The sequence below is a fragment of the Pseudophryne corroboree genome, unplaced genomic scaffold, assembly GCF_028390025.1.
Source record: "Pseudophryne corroboree isolate aPseCor3 unplaced genomic scaffold, aPseCor3.hap2 scaffold_322, whole genome shotgun sequence".
NCBI lineage: Eukaryota > Metazoa > Chordata > Amphibia > Anura > Myobatrachidae > Pseudophryne > Pseudophryne corroboree.
In genome coordinates, this window is record NW_026969903.1 from 325,235 (window position 1) to 341,065 (window position 15,831).

Below are 15,831 nucleotides of genomic sequence, written 5' to 3' on the forward strand. Positions count from 1 at the left end.
GTACGTGGTGCCTGTACGCCGAAAGTGTCCCGCAATTCTTGTGGCCACCGACAGCATCTCTTGCACGCCCCTGTCGTTTTTTAAATAATTCTGCACCACCAAATTCAAGGTATGTGCAAAACATGGGACGTGCTGGAATTTGCCCAGATATAATGCACGCACAATATTGCTGGCGTTGTCCGATGCCACAAATCCACAGGAGAGTCCAATTGGGGTAAGCCATTCTGTGATGATCTTCCTCAGTTGCCGTAAGAGGTTTTCATCTGTGTGCGTATTCTGGAAAGCGGTGATACAAAGCGTAGCCTGCCTAGGAAAGAGTTGGCGTTTGCGAGATGCTGCTACTGGTGCCGCCGCTGCTGTTCTTGCGGCGGGAGTCAATACATCTACCCAGTGGGCTGTCACAGTCATATAGTCCTGAGTCTGCCCTGCTCCACTTGTCCACATGTCCGTGGTTAAGTGGACATTGGGTACAACTGCATTTTTTAGGACACTGGTGAGTCTTTTTCTGAGGTCTGTGTACATTTTCGGTATCGCCTGCCTAGAGAAATGGAACCTAGATAGTATTTGGTACCGGGGACACAGTACCTCAATCAAGTCTATAGTTGGCTCTGAAGTAATGATGGATACCGGAACCACGTTTCTCACTGCCCAGGATGCCAAGGCCTCAGTTATCCGCTTTGCAGCAGGATGACTGCTGTGATATTTCATCTTCCTCGCAAAGGACTGTTGGACAGTCAATTGCTTGGTGGAAGTAGTAAAAGTGGTCTTACGACTTCCCCTCTGGGATGACCATCGACTCCCAGCAGCAACAACAGCAGCGCCAGCAGCAGTAGGCGTTACACTCAAGGATGCATCGGAGGAATCCCAGGCAGGAGAGAACTCGTCAGAATTGCCAGTGACATGGCCTGCAGGACTATTGGCATTCCTGGGGAAGGAGGAAATTGACACTGAGGGAGTTGGTGGGGTGGTTTGCGTGAGCTTGGTTACAAGAGGAAGGGATTTACTGGTCAGTGGACTGCTTCCGCTGTCGCCCAAAGTTTTTGAACTTGTCACTGACTTATGATGAATGCGCTGCAGGTGACGTATAAGGGAGGATGTTCCGAGGTGGTTAACGTCCTTACCCCTACTTATTACAGCTTGACAAAGGCAACACACGGCTTGACACCTGTTGTCCGCATTTCTGTTGAAATACTTCCACACCGAAGAGCTGATTTTTTTGGTATTTTCACCAGGCATGTCAATGGCCATATTCCTCCCACGGACAACAGGTGTCTCGCCGGGTGCCTGACTTAAACAAACCACCTCACCATCAGAATCCTCCTTGTCAATTTCCTCCCCAGCGCCAGCAACACCCATATTCTCCTCATCCTGGTGTACTTCAACACTGACATCTTCAATCTGACTATCAGGAACTGGACTGCGGGTGCTCCTTCCAGCACTTGCAGGGGGCGTGCAAATGGTGGAAGGTGCATGCTCTTCACGTCCAGTGTTGGGAAGGTCAGGCATCGCAACCGACACAATTGGACTCTCCTTGTGGATTTGTGATTTTGAAGAACGCACAGTTCTTTGCTGTGCTTTTGCCAGCTTAAGTCTTTTCATTTTTCTAGCGAGAGGCTGAGTGCTTCCATCCTCATGTGAAGCTGAACCACTAGCCATGAAGATAGGCCAGGGCCTCAGCCGTTCCTTGCCACTCCGTGTGGTAAATGGCATATTGGCAAGTTTACGCTTCTCCTCCGACGATTTTTATTTAGATTTTTGAGTCATTTTTTTACTGATCTTTTGTGTTTTGGATTTTACATGCTCTGTACTATGACATTGGGCATCGGCCTTGGCAGACGACGTTGATGGAATTTCATCGTCTCGGCCATGACTAGTGGCAGCAGCTTCAGCACGAGGTGGAAGTGGATCTTGATCTTTCCCTATTTTTGGAACCTCAACATTTTTGTTCTCCATATTTTAATAGGCACAACTAAAAGGCACCTCAGGTAAACAATGGAGATGGATGGATACTAGTATACTTATGGATGACGAGTGACTGACGACACAGAGGTAGCTACAGCCGTGGACTACCGTACTGCGTCTGCTAGTATAGAGATGATAATTAATGATATAAAAAAAAATATATATATAACTACTGTAGGTATATATAATATAATGACGGACCTGGTGGACACTGTCAGCAGACTGCTAAACTACTAGTATGAAGAAGATAGAAAAAAACTTCCACCACAGGTAGGTAGGTATACAATTATGGACGAGCACTGACGACACAGAGATAGCCACAGCCGTGGCCTACCGTACTGCGTCTGCTAGTATAGAGATGATAATTAATGATATAAAAAAAAATATATATAACTACTGTAGGTATATATAATATAATGACGGACCTGGTGGACACTGTCAGCAGACTGCTAAACTACTAGTATGAAGAAGATAGAAAAAAAAAACCACCACAGTTAGGTATACAATTATGGACGAGTGACGACACAGAGGTAGGTACAGCCGTGGACTACCGTACTGCGTCTGCTAATATAGATAATATACTAAATATATTACTACTGTAGGTATATAATATAATGACGGACCTGGTGGACACTGTCAGCAGACTCCTAAACTACTAGTATGAAGAAGATAGAAAAAAAAAACCCACCACAGGTAGGTATACAATTATGGACGAGCACTGACGACACAGAGGTAGGTACAGCCGTGGACTACCGTACTGCATCTGCTAGTATAGATAATATAATAAATATATTACTACTGTAGGTATATAATATAATGACGGACCTGGTGGACACTGTCAGCAGACTGCTAAACTGCTTGTATGAAGAAGATAAAAAAAAAACCCCACCACAGGTAGGTAGGTATACAATTATGGACGAGCACTGACGACACAGAGATAGCCACAGCCGTGGACTACCGTACTGCGTCTGCTAGTATAGATAATATAATAAATATATTACTACTGTAGGTATATAATATAATGATGGACCTGGTGGACACTGTCAGTAGACTCCTAAACTACTAGTATGAAGAAGATAGAAAAAAAAAAACCACCACAGGTAGGTAGGTATACAATTATGGACGAGCACTGACGACACAGAGATAGCCACAGCCGTGGACTACCGTACTGCGTCTGCTAATATAGAGATGATAAAGATGAAAAAAAAAATATAACACTACTGCAGGTAAATATTTATATAATATATGTATGACGGACCTGCTGGACACTGTCAGCAGAATGCATTTATAGAATAAAAAAAAAACACCACAGGAGTGTTTAACTTTTTCAGGCAGACAATATACTGGTGGTCACACTGGCAGCAAAAGTGTGCACTGTACTCCTGCTATAACTGCTCCCCAGTCTCCCCCACAATTAAGCTGTGTGAGCAGTGAGCACTCAGCACAGTCAGATATACATAGATGATATATCATGCAGCACACTGAGGCTGAGCACAGATATGGTATGTGTATCGTTTTTTTTCAGGCAGAGAACGGATTATAAATAATAAAACTGGTGGTCACTATCAGCAAAACTCTGCACTACTGAGTACTCCTGACAAGTTCAACTGCTCCCCAAATTAGTAGTAAATCAAATGTCACTTGTCTCTATCTTCTAATCTAAACGGAGAGGACGCCAGCCACGTCCTCTCCCTATCAATCTCAATGCACGTGTGAAAATGGCGGCGACGCGCGGCTCCTTATATAGAATCCAAGTCTCGTGAGAATCCTACAGCGGGATGATGACGTTCGGGCGCGCTCGGGTTAACCGAGCAAGGCGAGAGGATCCGAGTCTGCTCGGACCCGAGCAAAAAAGGGTGAAGTTCGGGCGGGTTCGGATTCCGAGGAACCGAACCCGCTCATCTCTTATGGCCACCCAGCATGACGCCTCCCTTCTTGACCATGCTGTAATTGCAGTCGCACTGCAGTTCAGCGTGATCATAAAAAATGGTGTAGCCTCCTGCTGGTGCAGACTGTATGTGCGCGCAGGAAGCCGCCACCATTTTTGTGATCACAGCGGCTGAATGTGATGTCATACAGCTGCTGTGACCACGCCCCCTGTGTCTCCTCCATTGCAGACCCCATTTTGAAGCCTTGCCCCCGCACCGCTCCATCCCTGACTTGGAAATGGAGTGTTGCTGACCCCCCTCTCCCCCCCTGCCCCGATTGACAGGCAGAGGCGATCGCATTCTCTGCGGGGTGCCGCAGAAAATGCAGGCACATGCGTATGCTCTTAGCAATTTTTGCAGTTGGATCACTTATTGTGATTGCAATCCAACCTGAATCAGGCCCTATTACCTATCACAATGCGCTGCGGGCAGTACAAAATTGGTTTAATATAGGAGAAAAACCCCCAGACCTGTGCTCCTTAACTGTACCTGGTGGCTAGTGGAGCGGCTGCCCAGTAATCAGTGTCCACGCCAGTGCGCACACGGTCCACCCCCTACGGCCACGCTCCCCTTCATCAGCGGCCTCGTGATCCGGAAGGGCGGTGTGTGTGTGACTGACCTTAGGAAGAAACCGGAGCCTCCGCTGCAGTGACCCAGCAACCAGGGCACGGGAGTATACAGCGCCGCTGGGAGTGATGAAGCTGCAGTAAAGATGTCTATTAGACCTAGCCTGCTGCAGCCCTTGTAGATTCTCATAAAACAAGTTCTTCTTTTCTTGTCAAAATGAATAGCTAAGAATTGGCTTCCTGAGGCAGGCCCCTGTTAAGTGGCCTGCTACTGAAGGCACCAACTACAAACTGAGCTCCCTGTTCATGGAAGCGGGGTTATAGAGGAGGATGCGCTGAGCATCTTGGGAACAGTCAAAAGCTTTGAGTCGGTTGGTGCCTCAGATCAAGATCCTACTCTACACCCCAATGTGAATCCTTGTGGAGTCCTGTGTACCCCACAGAAGAAATTAATGTGTCACACCCATTGGCAGCAACCTTAGAATAGTTGCTGATGGGCACAATTGAGAAAGGAAGGGGGGGGGGACATTTGAATCCAGCACATAGATGCAATTCAAATATGTAATTTGTACCTTCCTATTTTAAAATATAATGGATGAACTTCACCCTGTGAGAACAATCTTCATGATCAAGAGATCTCATATGCAAAATAAGTATGAGTTGGGATAGGGCTGGGGAGGGTGGCTGCTCGGGCAGCCCCTCCCCCATCAAGTTAAGGAGATTCAACTGAGGAAGCACAAGGGAACTCTCGTCTGGGGACAACAACTGCAGGGAGACCACATCTTTTCAGATGAACATGGGAGGGCGGAAGGCTGCCTAATACTGAAGCACCATCAAATATCAAACCATATGCAACAACTAGTACAAGCATTCCTGGGGGAAGGTCTGCAGCAGACGGATTTGCATACGGTGATGTCATCCAAGCAGTGGGCCAAAGTTGGCTGGAACCCTCATCTGCATATGAAAAGAGAAAAGGGGCATGCAGGGCATGGCGGCCTTTTGCGGTGCTTGGATGACCCCTAGTTCGCATTAAACACCCCCACCCTCCTTTGGTGTGGGGCTCATGTTGGCTATGCCCCAGCCCCTGAAGCATTCAAGCTGATTTCTTGCAGCAGCTGGGCACTGTAACAGCTCCAGAGCTGCTCTGTAAGGCAACTAAAAGGGTGTGGGCCCTGCAGCACTACCTGTAGTTCGCATTGTGCGTTGGAAGGCACAAAGTAAGCAGACGGGAGAAGTCAGGATAGTGCGCAAGGGCATAGAAGGGAGTGGCTCCAGAAAAGAGAAGTGGAAACAGACAGCAAACTAGGCTGGAGAGAGACCTGAGACAAAGAGATCTGAATTATACGAGAGCCGACCAGGGGAAACACAAATTATGCAATCAAGTTTCCCACATTTGGGGAAATCACAGGAGCAGCACACCCAGAGTGCAATGGGTGAGCCTTGCCCTGGGAGAAGCACCTTCATGATCATAGTATCTCACCTGGCAGGTAAGTAGGAGTTGGGCTAGAGCTGGGGAGGGTCACTGCTCGGGCACCCCCCTGTCAAGTGAAGGAGATCCAACTGAGGCAGCACAAGGGAACTCTCGAAAGAAGAACAAGGCTAGAGGAATATATGAGACAAAGAAATCTGACTTTTACCAGAGCTGACCAGAGGAAAACACAAACACAGTCCCCCACTACCACAAAAAATGCAGGCGAGTTTCCCACATTTGGGGAAATCACAGGAATCAGCATACCCAGAATGCAATGAATGAACCTCACCCTGGGTGAACAATCTTCATGACCATGGTGTCTCCTATGCAAAATAAGTATGATTTGGGATAGGGCTGGGAGGGCCGCTGCTCAGGCACATCTCTGTCAAGTAAAGGAGATTCAACTGAGGCAGCACAAGGGAACTCTCATCTGGGGACAACAACTGCAGGGAGAACACATATTTTCAGATGAACATGGGAGGGCAGAAGGCTGCCTAATACTGAAGCACCCCCAAACAACAAACCAAATGCAACAACTAGTGCAAGCATTCCTGGGGCAAGGCCTGCAGCAGATGGATTTGCATATGGTGATGTCATCCAAGCAGTGGGTCAAAGTTGGCTTCAACCCTCATCTGCATATGAAAAGAGAAAAGGGGCGTGCAGGGCATGGCGGCCTTTTGCGGTGCTTGGATTACCCCTAGTTCGCATTAAACACCCCCACCCACCTTTGGTGTGGGGCTCATGTTGGCCATGCCCCATCCCCTGAAGCATTCAAGCTGATTTCTTGCAGCAGCTGGGCACTGTAACAGCTCCAGAGCTGCTCTTTAAGGCAAGTAAAAGATTGTGTGGGCCCTGCAGCACTACCTGTAGTTTGCATTGTGCATTGGAAGGCACAAAGTAAGCAGACGGGAGGAGAAGTCAGGATAGTGCACAAGGGTATAGAAGGGAGGGGCTCAAGATAAAAGAAGTGGAAACAGACAGCAAACTAGGCTGGAGAAAGACCTGAGACAAAGAGATCTGAATTATACGAGAGCCGACCAGAGGAAACACAAATTATGCAGTCAAGTGTCCCACATTTGGGGAAATCGTAGGAGCAGCACACCCAGAGTGCAATGGGTGAGCCTTGCCCTGGGAGAAGCACCTTCCTGATCATAGTATCTCACCTGGCAGGTAAGTAGGAGTTGGGCTAGAGCTGGGGAGGGTCGCTGCTCGGGCACCCCCCTGTCAAGTGAAGGAGATCCACCTGAGGCAGCACAAGGGAACTCTCGAAAGAAGAACAAGGCTAGAGGAAAATCTGAGACAAAGAAATCTGAGTTTTAACAGAGCTGACCAGAGGAAAGCACAAACACAGTCCCCCACTACCACAAATAATGCAGTCGAGTTTCCCACATTTGGGTAAATCACAGGGGTCAGCATACCCAAAATGCAATGAATGAACCTCACCCTGGGAGAACAATCTTCATGACCATGGTATCTCCTATGCAAAATAAGTATGATTTGGGATAGGGCTGGGGAGGGCCGCTGCTCATGCACATCTCTGTCAAGTAAAGGAGATTCAACTGAGGCAGCACAAGGGAACTCTCATCTGGGGACAACAACTGCAGGGAGAACACATATTTTCAGATGAACATGGGAGGGCAGAAGGCTGCCTAATACTGAAGCACCCCCAAACAACAAACCAAATGCAACAACTAGTGCAAGCATTCCTGGGGGAAGTTCTGCAGAAGACGGATTTGCATACGGTGATGTCATCCAAGCAGTGGGCCAAAGTTGGCTGGAACCCTCATCTGCATATGAAAAGAGAAAAGGGGTATGCAGGGCATGGCGGCCTTTTGCGGCGCTTGGATGACCCTTAGTTCGCATTAAACACCCCCACCCTCCTTCGGTGTGGGGCTCATGTTGGCCATGCCCCATCCCCTGAAGCATTCAAGCTGATTTCTTGCAGCAGCTTGGCACTGTATCAGCTCCAGAGCTGCTCTGTAAGGCAAGTAAAAGGGTGTGGGCCCTGCAGCACTACCTGTAGTTTGCATTGTGCATTGGAAGGCACAAAGTAAGCAGACAGGAGGAGAAGTCAGGATAGTGCACAAGGGTATAAAAGCGAGTTTCCCACATTTGGGAAAATCACACGGGTCAGCATACCCAGAATGCAATGAATGAACCTCACCCTGGGAGAACAATCTTCATGACCATGGTATCTCCTATGCAAAATAAGTATGATTTGGGATAGGGCTGGGGAGGGCCGCTGCTCAGGCACATCTCTGTCAAGTAAAGGAGATTCAACTGAGGCAGCACAAGGGAACTCTCATCTGGGGACAACAACTGCAGGGAGAACACATATTTTCAGATAAAAATCTTGGTCATGCTCTGGTTTCTCTTCAGAACGAACAAATCTTTCGCCTTTTATTAAAGATTTCCGTGGAGAGGAGCAAAACCGAGTTTTATCTCAATTTTTGCATGCCCCATCTTTTTGGGGTTTCTTTTATCGGTTTAAAGATAGAATGAGTGTGCTTTAATGTAAGCTCATTTGCATAGAAATGACAGTAAATGTTTGTTTCTTTTCAAACAGAACTTTCTTGACCATGCTACTTGCTTGAAAGATCTGGGAGCACATGGAATACAGTACAAACCATGCTTATAGCAAGGAGAAGCCAGGTGAGAAATCTGCTTACTTTCAAGTTGGGCGCTCACTTTGATCTGAATGAGGACTGCTGGCACAGCATTTAGGCGACAGGTGGAATCTTGGTCATGCTCTGGTTTCTCTTCAGAACGAACAAATCTTTCGCCTTTTATTAAAGATTTCTGTGGAGAGGAGCAAAACTGAGTTTTATCTCAATTTTTGCATGCCCCATATTATTGGGGTTTCTTTTATCAGTTTCTTGTTAGCTTTAATGTAAGTTTATTTGCATAACAATGACTATAAATGTCTGTTTCTTTTCAAGCAGAACTTTCTTGACCATTCTAATTGCTTGAAAGATCTGGGAGCACATGGAAAAGAGTACAAACCATGCTTATAGCAAGGGGAAGCCTGGTGAGAAATCTGCTTTCTTTCTTTCAAATTGGGTGCTCACTTTGCGCTGAATGAGGACTGCTGGCATGGCACTCAGGCGACAGGTGGAATCTTAGTCATACTCTGGTTTCTCTTCAAAACGAACAGATCTTTCGCCTTTTACTAAAGATTTCCGTGGAGAGGAGCAAAACTGAGTTTTATCTCAATTTTTGCATGCTCCGTCTTATTGGGGTTTCTTTTATCGGTTTAAAGATAGAACGAGTGTGCTTTAATGTAAGCTCATTTGCATAGAAATGACAGTAAATGTTTGTTTCTTTTCAAACAGAACTTTCTTGACTATACTAAATGCTTGAAAGATCTGGGAGCACATGGAAAAGAGTACAAACCATGTTTATAGCAAGGGGAAGCCTGGTGAGAAATCTGCTTTCTTTCTTTCAAATTGGGTGCTCACTTTGAGCTGAATGAGGACTGCTGGCATGGCACTCAGGCGACAGGTGGAATCTTGGTCATGTTCTGGTTTCTCTTCAGAACGAACAAATCTTTCGCCTTTTACTAAAGATTTCCGTGGAGAGGAGCAAAACTGAGTTTTATCTCAATTTTTGCATGCCCCATCTTATTGTGATTTTATTTTATCGGTTTAAAGATAGAACGAGTGTGCTTTAATGTAAGCTCATTTGCATAGAAATGACAGTAAATGTTTGTTTCTTTTCAAACAGTACTTTCTTGACCACACTAATTGCTTGAAAGATCTGGGAGCACATGGAAAAGAGTACAAACCATGTTTATAGCAAGGGGAAGCCTGGTGAGAAATCTGCTTTCTTTCTTTCAAATTGGGTGCTCACTTTGAGCTGAATGAGGATTGCTGGCATGGCACTCAGGCGACAGGTGGAATCTTGGTCATGCTCTGGTTTCTCTTCAAAACGAACAGATCTTTCGCCTTTTACTAAAGATTTCCGTGGAGAGGAGCAAAACTGAGTTTTATCTCAATTTTTGCATGCTCCGTCTTATTGGGGTTTCTTTTATCGGTTTAAAGATAGAACGAGTGTGCTTTAATGTAAGCTCATTTGCATAGAAATGACAGTAAATGTTTGTTTCTTTTCAAACAGAACTTTCTTGACTATACTAATTGCTTGAAAGATCTGGGAGCACATGGAAAAGAGTACAAACCATGTTTATAGCAAGGGGAAGCCTGGTGAGAAATCTGCTTTCTTTCTTTCAAATTGGGTGCTCACTTTGAGCTGAATGAGGACTGCTGGCATGGCACTCAGGCGACAGGTGGAATCTTGGTCATGTTCTGGTTTCTCTTCAGAACGAACAAATCTTTCGCCTTTTACTAAAGATTTCCGTGGAGAGGAGCAAAACTGAGTTTTATCTCAATTTTTGCATGCCCCATCTTATTGGGGTTTTATTTTATCGGTTTAAAGATAGAACGAGTGTGCTTTAATGTAAGCTCATTTGCATAGAAATGACAGTAAATGTTTGTTTCTTTTCAAACAGAACTTTCTTGACCACACTAATTGCTTGAAAGATCTGGGAGCACATGGAAAAGAGTACAAACCATGTTTATAGCAAGGGGAAGCCTGGTGAGAAATCTGCTTTCTTTCATTCAAATTGGGTGCTCACTTTCAGCTGAATGAGAACTGCTGGCATGGCACTCAGGCGACAGGTGGAATCTTGGTCATGCTCTGGTTTCTCTTCAGAACTAACAAATATTTCGCCTTTTATTAAAGATTTCCGTGGAGAGGAGCAAAACTGAGTTTTATCTCAATTTTTGCATGCCCCATAATATTGGGGTTTCTTTTATCAGTTTAAAGACAGAACGAGTGTGCTTTCTTGTTAGCTTTAATGTAAGTTTATTTGCATAACAATGACAGTAAATGTTGTTTCTTTTCAAACAGAACTTTCTTGACCATGCTACTTGCTTAAAGGTCTGGGAGCACATGGAAAACAGTACAAACCATGCAGTATCACAAGAGCCTTTATTTGATCTTTCATGAAGATAGAGCAGAATTGAGGACACGTCAACAATTTCTGCCGAAGGTGGTTCATCTTTCCACATGGTGCCTTTGGCCACTGACACCTTCGTTGAGTCAAAGTCTCTGGCTGTGGTCAGAACTTTGAAAATGTATGTCACCAGAACGGTTCAGATTAGGAAAACAGAGGCTCTGTTTGTCCTGTATGCTCCCAACAGGATTTGGTGTCCTGCTTCCATGCAGACCATTATGCGCTGGATCTGTGGTAAGATTCAGCATGCTCGTTCCACGGCAGGATTGCCGTTACTGAAGTAGGTGAAGACCCATTCTACTAGAAAGGTGGGTTCATCCTTGGCAGCTGGTCGGGGAGTCTCGGCATTGCAACTTTGCCGAGCAGCTATTTAGTAAACACTTTTGCTAAGTTTTACAAGTTTGATACCTTGGCTGATGATAACCTTAAGTTGGGTCATTCGGTGCTGCAGAGTCGTACGCACTCTCCCACCCGTTCAAGAGCTTTGGTATAACCCCATGGTTCTTAATGTGACCCCAGCATCCTCTAGGTCGTATGAGAAAATAGGATTTTAATACCTACCGGTAAATCCTTTTCTCTTAGTCTGTAGAGGATGCTGGGCACCCGTCCCAGTCCATACTGTGTCTGCAGTTATTACTTGTGGTTATACACATGTTGTGTTATGGTTCTGGTCAGCTTTTTGCTGCAATTGTTCATGCCGTTGGCTTGTGTTCTGTTGAATGCCACGTTCTGCGGCATGTTTAAGGTGTGAGCTGGTAAGATGCTCACCTTAGTTTAACAATAAATCCTTTCCTCGAAATGTCCGTCTCCCTGGGCACAGTTCCTATAACTGGAGTCTGGAGGAGGGGCATAGAGGGAGGAGCCAGTTCACACCCTTTGAAAGTCTTAAAGTGCCCATGTCTCTTGCGGATCCCGTCTATACCCCATGGTTCTTAATGTGACCCCAGCATCCTCTACGGACTAAGAGAAAAGAATGCCCTTGCGCACTATCCTGACTTCTCCTCCCGTCTGCTTACTTTGTGCCTTCCAACGCACAATGCGAACTACAGGTGGTGCTGCAGGGCCCACACCCTTTTACTTGCCTTACAGAACAGCTCTGGAGCTGTTACAGTGCCCAGCTGCTGCAAGAAATCAGCTTGAATGCTTCAGGGGATGGGGCATGGCCAACATGAGCCCCACACCAAAGGAGGGTGGGGGTGTTTAATGTGAACTAGGGGTCATCCAAGCACTGCAAAAGGCCGCCATGCCCTGCATGCCCCTTTTCTCTTTTCATATGCAGATGAGGGTTCCAGTCAACTTTGGCCCACTGCTTGGATAACATCACCGTATGCAAATCCGTCTGCTGCAGACCTTCCCCCAGGAATGCTTGTACTAGTTGTTGCATATGGTGCTTCAGTATTAGGCAGCCTTCCGCCCTCCCATGTTCATCTGAAAAGATGTGGTCTCCCTGCAGTTGTTGTCCCCAGACGAGAGTTCCCTTGTGCTTCCTCAGTTGAATCTCCTTAACTTGACGGGGGAGGTGCTGCCCGAGCAGCCCTCCCCAGCCCTATCCCAACTCATATTTATTTTGCATATGAGATCTCTTGATCATGAAGATTGTTCTCACAGGGTGAGGTTCATCCATTATATTTTAAAATAGGAAGGTACGAATTACATATTTGAATTGCATCTATGTGCTGGATTCAAATGTCCCCCCCCCCCCCTTCCTTTCTCAATTGTGCCCGTCAGCAGCTATTCTAAGGTTGCTGCCAATGGGTGTGACACATTAATTTCTTCTGTGGGGTACACTGGACTCCACAAGGATTCACATTGGGGTGTAGAGTAGGATCTTGATCTGAGGCACCAACCGGCTCAAAGCTTTTGACTGTTCCCAAGAAGCTCAGTGCATTCTCCTCTATAACCCCGCTTCCATGAACAGGGAGCTCAGTTTGTAGTTGGTGCCTTCAGTAGCAGGCCAATTAACAGGGGCCTGCCTCAGGCAGCCTATTCTTAGCTATTAATTTTGACAAGAAAAGAAGAACTTGTTTTATGAGAATCTACAAGGGCTGCAGCAGGCTAGGTCTAATAGACATCTTTACTGCAGCTTCATCACTCCCAGCGGCGCTGTATACTCCCGTGCCCTGGTTGCTGGGTCACTGCAGCGGAGGCTCCGGTTTCATCCTAAGGTCAGTCACACACACACCACCCTTCCGGATCACGAGGCCGCTGCTGAAGGGGAGCGAGGCCGTAGGGGGTGGGCCGTGTGCGCACTGCGGTGGACACTGATTACTGGGCAGCCGCTCCACTAGCCACCAGGTACAGTTAAGGAGCACAGGTCTGGGGGTTTTTCTCCTATATTAACCCAATTTTGTACTGCCCGCAGCGCATTGTGATAGGTAATAGGGCCTGATTCAGGTTGGATTGCAATCACAATAAGCGATCCAACTGCAAAAATTGCTAAGAGCATACGCATGTGCCTGCATTTTCTGCGGCACCCCGCAGAGAATGTGATCGCCTCTGCCTGTCAATCGGGGCGGGGAAGGGGGGGAGAGGTGGGTCAGCAACACTCCATTTCCAAGTCAGGGATGGAGCGGTGCGGGGGCAAGGCTTCAAAATGGGGTCTGCAACGGAGGAGACACAGGGGGCGTGGTCACAGCGACTGTATGACATCACATTCAGCCGCTGTGATCACAAAAATGGTGGCGGCTTCCTGCGCGCACATACAGTCTGCACCAGCAGGAGCCTACACCATTTTTTATGATCACGCTGAACTGCAGTGCGACTGCAATTACAGCATGGTCAAGAAGGGAGGCGTCATGCTGGGTGGCCATGCCCTGTCACTTTGCAGGAGCCAGCACCGCTCACACACTAGTCCCCGGGTGCAGCCCCCAACCCCCGGGACACCCGGAGCAACAAAATGTAGATTCAGGCCACCAGGCCACGCCCCTACCTATGAAACCATGCCTCCTTTTTACCATTGCACTGCTTATCTGCGCGCACTGCATTACAATCTCCCTCGCCACCTCTCTGGGTGTCACCAGTGATAGTGACACCTCTGCCATGCTTGTAGCAGCTGGTCCTAAGATCTACGCCTCAAACCCTGAGTGTTTGCCCTTGTGACTTGTTGATCATCATAGCGAAGCAGATGCTTACAGAAAACTGCAGGGGCTTAGATTGAAAATAAAAAAATTGATAGGGTATAAGGTAGAGAGGAGCGGGTTCGGTTCTCCGAGAACCGAATTCCCCACGAACTCCACGTGGTTTACACTGGTCCGAGGCAGGCTCGGTTGTTCCCGCCTGACTCGGAAAACCTGAACAAGGGAAAATGTCATCATCCCGCTGTCGGATTCTCGCGAGATTCGGATTCCATATAAAGAGCTGCGCGTTGCTGCCATTTTTACTCGTGCATTGAAGAGAGAGCGGAGAGGACGTGGCTATGTTCTCTCAGTGGAAATCTCAATATCAGTGCTCAGTATCAGTGGTTACTTATTGCTGCTCAGTAATACTAGTAGTGTGTCTCTCCTGCTCAGTGTCAGTTCTCAGTAGTATCCTCATCAGTGCTCAGTATCACTGTTCATTGTCTTGTGCTGCATTGTGTTGCTCAGCATAATACAGTACATTACTAATAGTCCAGTGCTGCATCTTGCTGCTCAGTGTCAGTTCTAGTATCCTCATCAGTGCTCACTATCACTGCTCATTGCATTGTGGTGTTCTGTATACTACAATAACATAGTAATATAGTAACATAGTTTTTGAGGTTGAATAGAGGCAAATTGCCCATCGTGTTCAACCTGTTTTAAGTTGTGATGATTCTACATACTTGCTGAATAATGTTTTATGACTAGTTAGCTACTATAACTCATGTTACCCCCGGATTAACCATGTTGATATTTTAAGTATTATAACCTTGGATAGCTTTTTCATTCAGAAATGTATCCATTCCTTTTTTAAATCCAATTACAGAGTCCGCCATTACCACCTTCCCTGGCAGGGAATTCCACATCCTGATTGCCCTAACAGTGAAGAAACCTTTCCTCCATTGCGTTCTGAACTTTCCTCCAGTCGCAGCGAGTGACCACGTGTTCTTTTAATAAATAATTCCTCTGATAACTCTTTGTTATGTATCTTTACATATTTGAAGATATTAATAATATCTCCTCTTAGGCACCTCTTTTCTAGTGTATAAATATTCAGCCTAGTAAGTCTTTCCTTATAGTCCAGTACTTTAAGGCCTTTAATCAATTTAGTCTTCAGGATCTCTGACACTTCCATGAGCAGCAGAGTAGTGCAATGGAAGCATGCTGGGCCCATAACCCAGAGGTCGATTGATCGAAACTATCCTCTGCTATGTGCATTTTTTTTTTTATAATTAAAGTAATCAAAAACTGGGATTGATATTTTGGCACTTTTATTTTTACTTAAAGTACAATAACTTTTATCATTTTAATTTGTTTTAATAGTATATTGACAGCATTGTTTTCTTTAAAAAATCCACTTAATTTTCTTTACCCTATTACTGAAATGGTAATTGACAAAAACAAACTACATTGTCACCAGAAGAGCAATGCAAAATGTACAAGTGATATATGAAAATCATCTTCCATCTTGAATTTCAATGATGCATTGGGACAACAATTTGTGAGAAACATCTTCACCCATAAAGAAAGATTTTCTTAATTCCTTACCTGTGTGCTGATTAGATATCACCTTGTTTTCACATTAAACAGACTTCCCCATGAGGAAGCAGCAAGGATGCAGTGACGTTTCCTGGTGTCAACCTGTATTATTTCAGTAGACATTGAAATGAGGATGCATCTTTGATGCCTTTCCAATGAAGCAAGTTTAATTCAGTAATAGGTGAAAAACCATTCCTACAAAGGTGTTAATCAGAGACTTGGCTTTGTGGACACTTTT

General features: G+C 45.9%; 11 non-coding genes and 1 pseudogene across 11 annotated transcripts; 7 read left to right on the top strand and 5 right to left on the bottom strand.

Moving 5' to 3' along the window:
• Positions 1-5,788: 5,788 nt before the first annotated feature.
• LOC135018447 (U1 spliceosomal RNA) lies at positions 5,789-5,951 on the bottom strand. Its single transcript, XR_010216149.1, has one exon. It is a non-coding gene; the product is annotated as a U1 spliceosomal RNA (small nuclear RNA).
• Positions 5,952-6,103: 152 nt separating this feature from the next.
• On the bottom strand, positions 6,104-6,267 carry LOC135018331 (U1 spliceosomal RNA). Its single transcript, XR_010216045.1, has one exon. It is a non-coding gene; the product is annotated as a U1 spliceosomal RNA (small nuclear RNA).
• Positions 6,268-6,942: 675 nt separating this feature from the next.
• Positions 6,943-7,105, bottom strand: LOC135018391 (U1 spliceosomal RNA). Its single transcript, XR_010216100.1, has one exon. It is a non-coding gene; the product is annotated as a U1 spliceosomal RNA (small nuclear RNA).
• Positions 7,106-7,257: 152 nt separating this feature from the next.
• On the bottom strand, positions 7,258-7,421 carry LOC135018291 (U1 spliceosomal RNA). The gene has a single exon (XR_010216006.1). It is a non-coding gene; the product is annotated as a U1 spliceosomal RNA (small nuclear RNA).
• A 593-nt stretch (positions 7,422-8,014) lies between these two features.
• On the bottom strand, positions 8,015-8,142 carry LOC135018488 (U1 spliceosomal RNA; annotated as a pseudogene).
• A 144-nt stretch (positions 8,143-8,286) lies between these two features.
• LOC135018504 (U5 spliceosomal RNA) lies at positions 8,287-8,402 on the top strand. The gene has a single exon (XR_010216194.1). It is a non-coding gene; the product is annotated as a U5 spliceosomal RNA (small nuclear RNA).
• Positions 8,403-8,672: 270 nt separating this feature from the next.
• Positions 8,673-8,788, top strand: LOC135018516 (U5 spliceosomal RNA). The gene has a single exon (XR_010216206.1). It is a non-coding gene; the product is annotated as a U5 spliceosomal RNA (small nuclear RNA).
• A 264-nt stretch (positions 8,789-9,052) lies between these two features.
• On the top strand, positions 9,053-9,168 carry LOC135018498 (U5 spliceosomal RNA). The gene has a single exon (XR_010216188.1). It is a non-coding gene; the product is annotated as a U5 spliceosomal RNA (small nuclear RNA).
• Positions 9,169-9,442: 274 nt separating this feature from the next.
• LOC135018515 (U5 spliceosomal RNA) lies at positions 9,443-9,558 on the top strand. The gene has a single exon (XR_010216205.1). It is a non-coding gene; the product is annotated as a U5 spliceosomal RNA (small nuclear RNA).
• A 275-nt stretch (positions 9,559-9,833) lies between these two features.
• LOC135018506 (U5 spliceosomal RNA) lies at positions 9,834-9,949 on the top strand. The gene has a single exon (XR_010216196.1). It is a non-coding gene; the product is annotated as a U5 spliceosomal RNA (small nuclear RNA).
• Positions 9,950-10,223: 274 nt separating this feature from the next.
• On the top strand, positions 10,224-10,339 carry LOC135018492 (U5 spliceosomal RNA). Its single transcript, XR_010216182.1, has one exon. It is a non-coding gene; the product is annotated as a U5 spliceosomal RNA (small nuclear RNA).
• A 275-nt stretch (positions 10,340-10,614) lies between these two features.
• LOC135018528 (U5 spliceosomal RNA) lies at positions 10,615-10,730 on the top strand. Its single transcript, XR_010216218.1, has one exon. It is a non-coding gene; the product is annotated as a U5 spliceosomal RNA (small nuclear RNA).
• Positions 10,731-15,831: the final 5,101 nt, after the last annotated feature.